Here is a 12,600-nt window from a genome sequence, read left to right as displayed (position 1 = left end):
GTGGAAATAACTACCACAGAGCAGAATAAAGAAAAAACAATGAAACGAATTGAGGACAGTCTCAGAGACCTCTGGGACAACCTTAAACGCACCAATATTCGAATTATTGGGGTCCCAGAAGAAGAAGAGAAAAAAAAAAGGACTGAGAAAATATTTGAAGAGATTATAGTTGAAAACTTCCCTGATATGGGAAAGGAAATAGTCAATCAAGTCCAGGAAGCATAGAGAGTCTCATACAGGATAAATCCAAGGAGAAACAAAGCCAAGACACATATTAGTCAAACTATCAAAAATTAAATACAAAGAAACATATTAAAAGCAGCAAGGGAAAAGCAACAATTAACATACAAGGGAATCCCCATAAGGTTAACAGCTGATCTTTCAGCAGAAACTCTACAAGCCAGAAGGGAGTGGCAGGACATATTTAAAGTGATGAAAGGGAAAAACCGACAACCAAGATTACTCTACCCAGAAAGGATCTCATTCAGATTTGACGGGGAAATTAAAACCTTTACAGGCAAGCAAAAGCTAAGAGAATTCAGCACCACCAAACCAGCTTTACAACAAACGCTAAAGGAACTTCTCTAGGGAGGAAACACAAGAGAAGGAAAAGACCTACAATAACAAACCCAAAACAATTAAGAAAATGGTAACAGGAACATACATATCAATAACTACCTTAAATGTAAATGGATTAAATGCTCCAACCGAAAGACCTAGACTGGCTGAATAGATACGAAAACAAGACCAATATATATGCTGTCTACAAGGGACCCACTTCAGACCTAGGGACACATACAGACTGAAAGTGAGGGGATGGAAAAAGATATTCCATGCAAATGGAAAGCAAAAGAAAGCTAGCATAGAAATTCCCATATCAGAGAATATATAACAATTGTAAATATTTCTGCACCCAACATAGGAGCACCTCAATACATAAGGCAAATGCTAACAACCATAAAAGGGGAATTCAACAGTAATACAATCATAGTAGGGGACTTTAACACCCCACTTTCACCAATGGACAGATCACCCAAAATGAAAATAAATAAGGAAACAAAAGTTTTAAATGATACGTTAAACAAGATGGACTTAATTGATATTTATAGGACATTCCATCCAAAAACAACAGAATACACTTTCTTCTCAAGTACCCATGGAACATTCTCCAGGATAGATCATATCTTGGGTCACAAATCAAACCTTGGTAAATTTAAGAAAATTGAAATCGTAACAAGTATCTTTTCCAACCACAATGCTATGAGACTAGATATCAATTACAGGGAAAAATCTGTGAAAAATACAAACACATGGAGATAAACAATACACTACTTAATAACCAAGAGATCACTGAAGAAATCAAAGAGGAAATCAAAAAAATACCTAGAAACAAATGACAATGAAAACACAATGACCCAAAACCTATGGGATGCAGCAAAAGCAGTTCCAAGAGGGAAGTTTATAGCAATACAATCCTATCTCAAGAAAGAAGAAACATCTCAAATAAACAACCTAACCTTACACCTAAAGCAATTAGAGAAAGAAGAACAAAAAAAAACCAAAGTTAGCAGAAGGAAAGAAATCATAAAGATCAGATCAGAAATAAATGAAAAAGAAATGAAGGAAACAATAGCAAAGATCAATAAAACTAAAAGCTGGTTCTTTGAGAAGATAAACAAAATTGATAAACCATTAGCCAGAGTCATCAAGAAAAAAAGGGAGAGGACTCAAAGCAATAAAATTAGAAATGAAAAAGGAGAAATTACAACCGACACCACAGAAATAAAAAGGATCCTAAGAGACTACTACAAGCAACTCTATTCCAAGAAGATGGATAACCTAGAAGAAATGGACAAATTCTTAGAAAAGCACAACCTTCAGAAACTGAACCAGGAAGAAATATAAAATATAAACAGACCAATCACAAGCACTGAAATTGAAACTGTGATTAGAAATCTTCCAACAAACAAAAGAAAACCATAATTCAAAAAGAGTCGTGTACCAAAATGTTCATTGCACCTCTATTTACAATAGCCAGGACATGGAAGCAACCTAAGTTTCCATCAACAGATGAATGGATAAAGAAGATATGTCACATATATACAATGGAATATTACTCAGCCATAAAAAGGAACGAAACTGAGTTATTTGTAGCGAGATGGATGGACCTAGAGACTGTCATATAGAGTGAAGTAAGTCAGAAAGAGCAAAACAAATACTGTATGCTAACACATACATATGGAATCTAAAAAAAAAAAGGAAAAGAAAATGGTCAGAAGAGCCTATAGGGGCAAGACAGGAATAAAGATACAGACCTACTAGAGAATGGACTTGAGGATACGGGGAGGGGGAAGGGTAAGCTGGGACAAAGTGAGACAGTGACATAGACATGTATACACTACCAAATGTAAAGTAGATAGGTAGTGGGAAGCAGCCACATAGCACAGGGAGATCAGCTCTGTGCTTTGTGACCAGCTAGAGGGATGAGATAGGGAGGGTGGGAGGGAGAGAGATGCAAGAGGGAAGAGAAATGGGAACATATGTATATGTATAACTGATTCACTTTGTTATAAAGCAGAAACTGACACACCACTGTAAAGCAATTACACTCTAATAAAGATGTTAAAAAAAAAAGAAGATGTGGCACATATATACAATGGAATATTACTCAGCCATAAAAAGAAACGAAATTGAGTTATTTGTAGGGAGGTGGATGGACCTAGAGTCTGTCATACAGAGTGAAGTAAGTCAGAAAGAGAAAAACAAATACCGTATGCTAACACATATATATATGGAATCTTAAAAAAAAAAATATGGTCAGGAAGAACCTAGGGGCAAGATGGGAATAAAGACACAGACCTACTAGAGAATGGACTTGAGGAAATGGGGCAGGGGAAGGGTAAGCTGGGACAAAGTGAGAGAGTGGCATGGACATATATACACTACCAAACATAAAATAGATAGCTAGTGGGAGGCAGCCGCATAGCACAGGGAGATCAGCTTGGTGCTTTGTGGCCACATAGAGGGGTGGAATAGGGACGGTGGGAGGGAGGGAGACGCAAGAGGGAAGAGATATGGGGACATATGTATATGTATAACTGATTCACTTTGTTATAAAGCAGAAACTAACACACCATTGTAAAGCAATTATACTCCAATAAAGATGTTAAAAATAAATAAATAAATAAAATTAAATTAAATTAAGGAATATTAAAAAAAAAAAAATTCCAGGACCAGATGGTTTCACAGATGAATTCTATCAAACATTTAGAGAAGAGTTAACATCTATCTTTCTCAAACTCTTCCAAAATATAGCAGAGGGAGGAAAACTCCCAAACTCATTCTACAAGGCCACTATCACCCTGATACCAAAACCAGACAAAGATGTCACAAAAAAAGAAAACTACAGGCCAATATCACTGATGAACACAGATGCAAAAATCCTCAACAAAATACTAGCAAACAGAATCCAACAGCACATTAAAAGGATTATACACCATGATCAAGTGGGGTTTATCCCAGGAGTGCAAGGATTCTTCAATATACAGAAATCAATCAATGTGATACACGATATTAACAAACTGAAGGATAAAAACCGTATAATCATCTCAATAGATGCAGAAAAATCTTCTGACAAAATTCAACACCTATTTATGATAAAAAACCCTGCAAAAAGTAGGCATAGAGGGAACTTACCTCAACATAATAAAGACCATATATGACAAACCCACAGCCAGCAGCATTCTCAATGGTGAAAAACTGAAACCATTTCCACTAAGATCAGAAACAAGACAAGGTTGCCCACTCTCACCACTATTATTCAACATAGTTATGGAAATTTTAGCCACAGCAATCAGAGAAGAAAAAGAAACAAAAGGAATCCAAATCGGAAAAGAAGAAGTAAAACTGTCACTGTTTGCAGATGGCATAATACTATACATAGAGAATCCTAAGGCTGCTACCAGAAAACTCCAAGAGCTAATCAATGAATTTGGTAGAGTAGCAGGATACAAAATTAATGCACAGAAATCTCTGGCACTCCTATACACCAACAATGAAAAATCATAAAGAGAAATTAAGGAAACACTCCCATTTACCATTGCAACAAAAAGAATAAAATACTTAGGAATAAACCTACCTAAGGAGACAAAAGACCTGTGTGCAGAAAGCTATAAGACACTGATGAAAGAAATTAAAGATGATACAAACAGATGGAGTGATATACCATGTTCTTGGATTGGAAGAATCAACATTGTGAAAATGACTATACTACCCAAAGCAATCTCCAGATTCAATGCAATCGCTATCAAACTACCAATGGCATTTTTTACAGAACTAGAACAAAAAATTTCACAATTTGTATGGAAACACAAAAGACCCCAAATAGCCAAAGCAATCTTGAGAAAGAAAAACAAAGCTGGAGGAATCAGGCTCCCTGACCTCAGTCTATATTACAAAGCTACAGTAATCAAGACAGTATGGTACTGGCACAAAAACAGAAATATAGATCAATGGAACAGGATAGAAAGCCCAGAGATAAACCCACGCACATATGGTCACCTTATCTTTGATAAAGGAGGCCAGAATATACAGTGGAGAAAAGACAGCCTCTTCAATAAGTGGTGCTGGGAATACTGGACAGGTACATGTAGAAGTATGAAATTAGAACACTCCCTAACACCATACACAAAAATAAACTCAAAATGGATTAAAGACCTAAATGTAAGGCCAGACACTATCAAACTCTTAGAGGAAAACATAGACAGAACACTCTATGGCATAAATCACAGCAAGATCCTTTTTGACCCACCTCCTACAGCAATGGAAATAAAAACAAAAATAAACAAATGGGACCTAATGAAACTTAGAAGCTTTTGCACAGCAAAGGAAACCATAAACAAGATGAAAAGACAACCCTCAGAATGGGAGAAAATATTTGCAAATGAAGCCACTGACAAAGGATTAATCTCCAAAATTTACAAGCAGCTCATGCAGCTCAATATCATAAAAAACAAAAAACCCAATCCAAAAATGGGCAGAAGACCTAAGTAGACATTTCTCCAAAGAAGATATACAGATTGCCAACAAACACATGAAAGGATGCTCAACATCACTAATCATTAGAGAAATGCAAATCAAATGTACAATGAGATATCACCTCAGACCAGTCAGAATGACCATCATCAAAAAATCTACAAACAATAAATGCTGGAGAGGGTGTGGAGAAAAGGGAACCCTGTTGCACTGTTGGTGGGAATGTAAATTGATACAGTCACTATGGAGAACAGTATGGAGGTTGCTTAAAAAACTAAAAATAGAACTACCATATGACCCAGCAATCCCACCACGGGGCATATACCCTGAGAAAACCATAATTCAAAAAGATACATGTACTACAATATTCATTGTAGCACTATTTACAATAGCCAGGACATGGAAGCAATCTAAGTGTCCATCGACAGATGAATGGATAAAGAAGATGTGGCACATATATACAGTGGAATGTTTCTCAGCCATATAAAGAAACGAAATTGAGTTATTTGCAGTGAGGTGGATGGACGTATAGACTGTCATACAGAGTGAAGTAAGTCAGAAAGAGAAAAACAAATACCGTATGCTAACACATATATATGGAATCTAAAAAGAAAAAAAGGGTTTGAAGAACCTATGGGCAGGACAGGAAAAAATATGCAGATGTAGAGAATGGACTTGAGGACACGGGGAGGGGGAAGGGTAAGCTGGGACGAAGTGAGAGAGTGGCATGGACATATATACACTACCAAATGTAAAATTGATAGCTAGTGGGAAGCAGCCGCATAGCACAGGGAGATCAGCTCGGTGCTTTGTGTCCACCTAGAGGGGTGGGATAGGGATGGTGGGAGGGAGACACAAGAGGTAGGGGATATGGGGATATATGTATGCATATAGCTGATTCACTTTGTTATACAGCAGAAACTAACACACCATTGTAAAGCAATTACACTCCAATAAAGATGTTAAAAAAATACCATTTACATTACCATAAAAATATGAAGCATTTAGACATAGAATTAAAATATATAAAACACTGCTGAGAAAAATTAAAGAAAGTTTAAGTAAGTGAATAAAGACAGGTCATATTCATGTATTGGAAAACTCAAGATCATTAAGATGCATATTCTGCCTAAATCAATATAGATTCAACAGGAAATTCAATCAAAATTCCAGTAGCCTTTTAAAATAGAAGTTCACAAGCTGATTCTAAAATTTACATGAAAATGTTAAGGAAGTAGGATAGATAAAATGATTTTGAAAAAATAGAACAAAGTTGGAGAACTTACAATATTTGATGTCAAAGCTTATTAATTATACTGAAGAAAAGAAGCCAGGTGTAAAAGAGTACATACTACATGATTCCATTTATATTAAACTCTAGGAAAATTAATCTAGAGAGATAGAAAACAAATTAATGGTTTCCTGAGGTCACGGTGGGGTGGAAGGCAGTGATTAACTGGGAAGGGCCACAAGTAGACCTTCCAGGGCAAATAAAATGTCCTATATCTTTTCTACACTGGTGGTCACATTGTTGTATATATTTGACAAAACTCATTTGTCCATATACTTAAAATGTGTGTGTTTTACCATAGTAAACTATACCCCAATAAAATGTATATTTAAAAAGAATATCTATTAAGGTCACCTTATGAAAGATAAAGAACTGTATATGTTTACGTCAGACTTCCCTTAAATACCTCCTCTCAATTTTTGTCAAAATGATTTGATATTTTTACCTCAGTTTTATCATTGTCATTATTGTTTTTACATTTTTATCTTTTAAAAATACAACTAAGAAAGCAGTCTGCTTCAAAAAAATAACGACAATAATTTAGACTGTTTTGTGTCCACATTACTTCAATTATCACCAGTTTCTTTTATATCATGACTTACCCATTTGTGAACTCTTGTTTTATCTCCTTGTTAGCTGGTTTATCTTTTTAAGTAGGTTTTTTTCTGGAAAATGTAGATGTGTGGTATTTTTCCTTAATATGTATATAACTGAGAATTTATTTCTATTGCCTTAATACACTAATGGCACCTTACCTTGCATATAGAATTCTTGAATCTCAACTTTTCCTTTAAAAATTCTGGATAGATTGCTTTTAATTTCTTCTGCTATGTAACATGGCAAAGAAATATGAGCCCAGCTTGATTACTGTCAATCTTGAGAAATTTCTCTTCCCTTGTTTCCAGGCCTCCTGCTCTTCCCTCTTTCTCAGGATGTTCCTTCTTACACTCCTTTCTAATACTTCTTCCTCCTCTGATCTTGAATATTGGTGCTCCTAGACCCTCTTTCTAGGCTCTCTTTCCTTCTCATGCTAATCCAAGTGTTACAAACTCAGTCAAGTCTACACTTAAAGCATTCAATAAGGTAAATTATTTTCTTGGGAAATACAAATTGCCACAAGGAATTAAAGAAATATAAAGCCTTAAAAGACCAATAATTAAGGAACAAATTGAGAAGGTTGATATAGAACTACTTCCAAAAATGGTGCAATGACCTGAATGTTTTATCACTCAAATGTTCATAGAATTGAGGATTTACATGCTACATAAACTTTGACAGAGAATAGAAAAAGATATAAAAGATCACAGTTGATTTTATAAATGTAGATAATCATGATACAAAAACACAAGAAATAAACTAACAAAACTAAATTACTTAACAACACTAGAAACTCAAATCTAGTACTACAGTAAAAGAATAATATAACACGAGGCAATGGACATTATTAAAATAATGTAGACATGATTTAATAGGAATTACATTAATATAATTTACTGCATCCTTAGGCAAAAGGAGAAAACACAATGATCATCTAGATAGGCATGAAAAGGCAAGAAAAATCTGCTTTCTCTTAAGATTCAGAAAATCACAAGGGAACACTGTTTCCCCTCATAAAAATGGTTTAAGAAAAGCCAGATAATCTAGAGAATTATCAGTTTGCCTGAACCCATCAGAGAGCTGAGGTCACAGGCTACCACATGAACTAGATTTCAAAGAGTATAAAGCCCATTTGAGGAGAAATGGAACACACAAACTATTTCCTTTTGGCAGAGGGTAGAAGAAAGGGGTGGTTGCACAAGTAACAGTGACCCACTGCTAGAGGAATTTGCAAGATGTGATATTGTGAAGATAACTATAGCAACAGCAATACTCAAACCCAGTTCAAATATTGACTAGATTAACTCAACAACTTCCCCTGACACACACACACACACAAATGGTCTCACAGAAAAAGAGTCATGTCCATTTCAGGGCAAATGTACTATTTATCTCAGTCTCTGCTATTTTACTACACACCGTGTCCAACATTAAACAAAAAATTACACGATACACTTTAAAAAGCTATCAAAAATTAAGAGATAAGGCAGTCAACAGGACCAGACCAAGAGATGACCCAGATGTTAGAATGATCAAATAGGAACCTTAAAATAACTGATTAATTCATTAAAGGATCTAGTGGAAAAAGCATGCTTAAACAGATGGGGAATTTAAACATAGAGATGAAAACGATAAAAAAAAATCATATAGAAATACTGGGGTGGGGAGGACTTGTTCCCTGTATTTATAGTTTCAATGAAATCCCAATAGAAATCCCAGTAAGTTTTTGGTAGAAATTAGCAAGCTAACCTTAAATTTTACAGGCATACCTTTTTCAATTGCACTTTGCTTTATTGTGCTTTGCAGATACTGCATTTTTTAACCAATTGCATGTTTGTGGCACTGATACACCTGCACTGAGCAGGTGTATCAGTGCCATTTTTCCAATAGCATTTGCTCACTTAGTGTCTCTGTTGCATTTTGGTAATTCTTGCAATATTTCAAACGTTTCCATTATGATTGTATTTGTTATGGTGATCTGTAATCAGTGATCTTTGATGTCACTATTATAACTGTTTTGGGGTGCCATGAACCACACCCATACAAGACAGTGAACTTAATCGATAAATGTTGTATGTGTTCTTACTGCTGCACCAATTGACTGTTCCCCCATCTCTCTCCCTCTCCTGAGCCTCCCTTATCCTCTGAGACACAACAATATTGAGATTAGGTCAATTGATAACCCTACAATGGTCTCTAAGTGTTCAAGTGAAGGGAAGAATCACATGTCTCTCACTTTAAATCAAAGCTAGAAATGATTAAGCTTAGTGAGGAAGGCATGTCAAAAGCTGAGACAGGCCAAAAGCTAGACCTCTTCCACCAAACAGTTAGCCAAGTTGTGAATGCAAAGGAAAAGTTCCTACAGGAAACTAAAAGTGCTCCTCCAGTGAGCACATGAATAATAAGAAAGTGAGACAGATTTATTGCTGATATGGATAAAATTTTAGTGTCTGGATAGAAGACCGAACCAGCTACAACATTCCCTTAGGCCACAGCCTAATCCAGAGAAGGCCCTAACTCTCTTCAATTCTGTAAAGACTGAGAGAAGTGAGGAAGCTGCAGAAGAAAAGTTTGAAACTAGCAGAGGTTGGTTCATGAGGTTTAAGGAAAGAAAACATCACCATAATATAAAAGTGCAAGGGGAAGCAGCAAGTGCTGGTGTAGAAGCTGCAGCAAGTTATCCAGAATATCCAGCTAAGATAATTAACGAAGGTGGTACACTAAACAACAGATTTTCAATGTAGACGAAACATCCTTGTATTGGAAGAAGAGGCCAGGTAGGACTTTCATATCTACAGAGAAGTAAATGCCTAGCTTCAAAGCTTCAAAGGACAGACTGACACTCTTGTTGGGGGTTAATGCAGCTGGTGATTTTAAGTTGAAGCCAATGCTCATTTACCATTTGGAAAATCCCATGGCCCTTAAGAATTTTTCTAATCTACTCTGTCTGTGCTCTAGAAATAGAATAACAAAGCCTGGATGACAGAAAATCTGTTTACAACGTGGTTTACTGGATATTTTAAGCCCATTGTTGAGACCTACTGGTCAGAAAAAAAGATTCCTTTCAAAATATTACTGTTCATTGATAATGTACCTGGCCACCCAAGAGATCTGATTGAGATGTACAATAGATTAATCTTTTTACGCCTGCTAACACTACATCCATTTTGCAGTCCATAGATCAAGGGGTAATTTTGACTTTCAAGCCTTATTATTTAAGAAATACATTTTGTAAGGCTCTAGCTGCCATAGATAGTGATTCCTTGGATGGATCTGGGCAAAGTAAATTGAAAGCCTTCTGGAAAGGGTTCACCATTCTAGATGTCATTAAGAACATCTGTGACTCATGGGACAAGGTAAAAATACCAACATTAACAGGAGTTTGGAAGAAGTTGATTCCAGCATTCACAGGTGACTTTGAGGGGTTCAAGACTTCCGTGGAGGAAGCAACTGTAGATGTGGTAGAAATAGCAAGAGAACTAGAATTAGAAGTGGAGCCTGAAGATGTGACTGAATTGTTATAATCTCATGATAAAACTTTTCATGGATGAGGAGTTGCTTCTTATCGATGAGCAAAGTAAGTGGTTTCTTGAGAGGAAATCTACTCCTGGTGAAGATGCTCTAAAGACTTGAAATGACAGCAAAGGATTTAGAATATTACATAGACTTAGTTGATTGATAAAGCAATGGCAGGTTTGAGAAGATTGACTCTAATTTTGAAAGAAGTTCTACTGTGGGTAAAATGCTATCAGACAGCAATGCATACTACAGAGAAATTGTTCATGAAAGGAAGAGTCAATTGATGTGGCAAACTTCATTATTGTCTTATTTTAAGAAATTGCCACACACACACACACAAAGAAATTGCCACAGCCACCCCAACCTTCAGCAACCACCACCCTGATCAGTCAGCAGCCGTCAACATCGTCAACATCGAGGCAAGACGCTCCACCAGCAAAAAGATAATGACTTGCTGAAGGCTCAGATGATGATGAACAGTTTTTAGCAACAAAGTATTTTAAAATGAAGGTATGCACATTGTTTGTTTAGACATAATGCTATTGCATATGACAGTATAGTGTACACATAACTTAGACTACAATATAATGTAAACATAACTTTTACATGCTTCTATATGGAAAAGCAAAGGAACTAGAATAGCCAAAATAATTTTGAAAAAGAAAGTTGAAAAACTCATACTATCTGATTTCAAAACTTAATATAAAGCTACAGTAATCAAGATAGTTGTATTGGTGAAAAGATAGACACTAATATCAACAGAACAGAATAGAGTCAAGAAATACACCCTCACAAATATGGTTAACTGATTTTTAACAAAGGATTAAAAACAATTCATTAGAAAAAGGTTAGCCTTTTCAACAAATGGTGCTGAAACAATTAGACATCCACATGCAAAATAACTGACTTCAATCCATACCTCACTCCATATAAAAATTAACTCAAAATGTATCATAGACCTAAATGTAAATTATAAAACTGTAAAACTTCTGGAAAAAAACTTTGGAGGAAATCTTTGTGGCTTTGGGTTGAGCAAAGTTTTTTAACTATGACTTAAAAAGCACAATTCATAAAAGAAAAAAATAAATGAGTTAGACTTTATCAAATTAAAAAATTCTGCTCTTCAAAAGGCACACTTAAGGAAATGAAAAGCCAGGACACAGATTGTTAGAAAATATTTGCAAAACACATATACAATAAAGAATTTGTATCTAGAATATATAAGGAATCCTTACAACTTAATAATAGGGAAACAATTAACCCAATTAAAAAATGTACAAATGACTTAAACTCTTAAACAAAGAACATATATGGATAGCAAATGAGCACATGAAAAGAGGCTCAACATTATTAATGGTTAGGAAAATGTAAATTAAAAGCACAATATGATACCACTACATTCCTATTAGAATGGCTAAAATTTTAAAAACTGATAATTCCAAGTGCTGCTGAGGAATATGATTAATCAGAAGTCTCAACCATTGATGGTGGAAATGCAGAATAATACAGCCTCTGAGAAAAACGTTTGGCAGTTTCTTATAAAGTTAAAGATACATTTACTATTATACATGACTCAGAAATTCTATTCCTAGGAATTTACCCAAGAAGAATGAAAACACATGTCTACCCAATGACTGGAATGTAAATTTTTAGGAGCTTTATTTATAATAGGTCATATTGGAACCTTCTTACACTATTGGTGGGAATATAAATTGGTGCAGCCACTATGGAAAACAGTATGGAGGTTCCTCAGAAAACTAAAACTAGAGTTGCCATATGATCCAGCAATCCCACTCCTGGGCATATACCCAGAAAAAACTATAATTCAAAAAGATACATGCACCCCTATGTTCATAGCAGCACTATTTACAATAGCCAAGGCATGGAAACGACCTAAATGTCCATTGACAGATGAATGGATAAAGAAGATGTGATATTTACACACACACACACAAACACACACACAATGGAATATTACTCAGCCATCAAAATGAATGAAATATTGTCATTTGCAGCAACATGGATGAACCTAGAGATTATCATATTAAGCAAAGTAAGTCAGAAAGAGAAAGACAAATACCATATGATATCACTTATATGTGGAATCTAAAATACAATGCAAATCAACATATCTACAAAACAAAAACAGACTCACAGAT

Source organism: Balaenoptera borealis, assembly GCF_965194805.1.
Source record: "Balaenoptera borealis genome assembly, chromosome: 15".
Classification (NCBI taxonomy): Eukaryota; Metazoa; Chordata; class Mammalia; order Artiodactyla; family Balaenopteridae; genus Balaenoptera; species Balaenoptera borealis.
The sequence above is the reverse complement of the archived record's forward strand: the minus strand, read 5'-3'. Positions refer to the sequence as shown.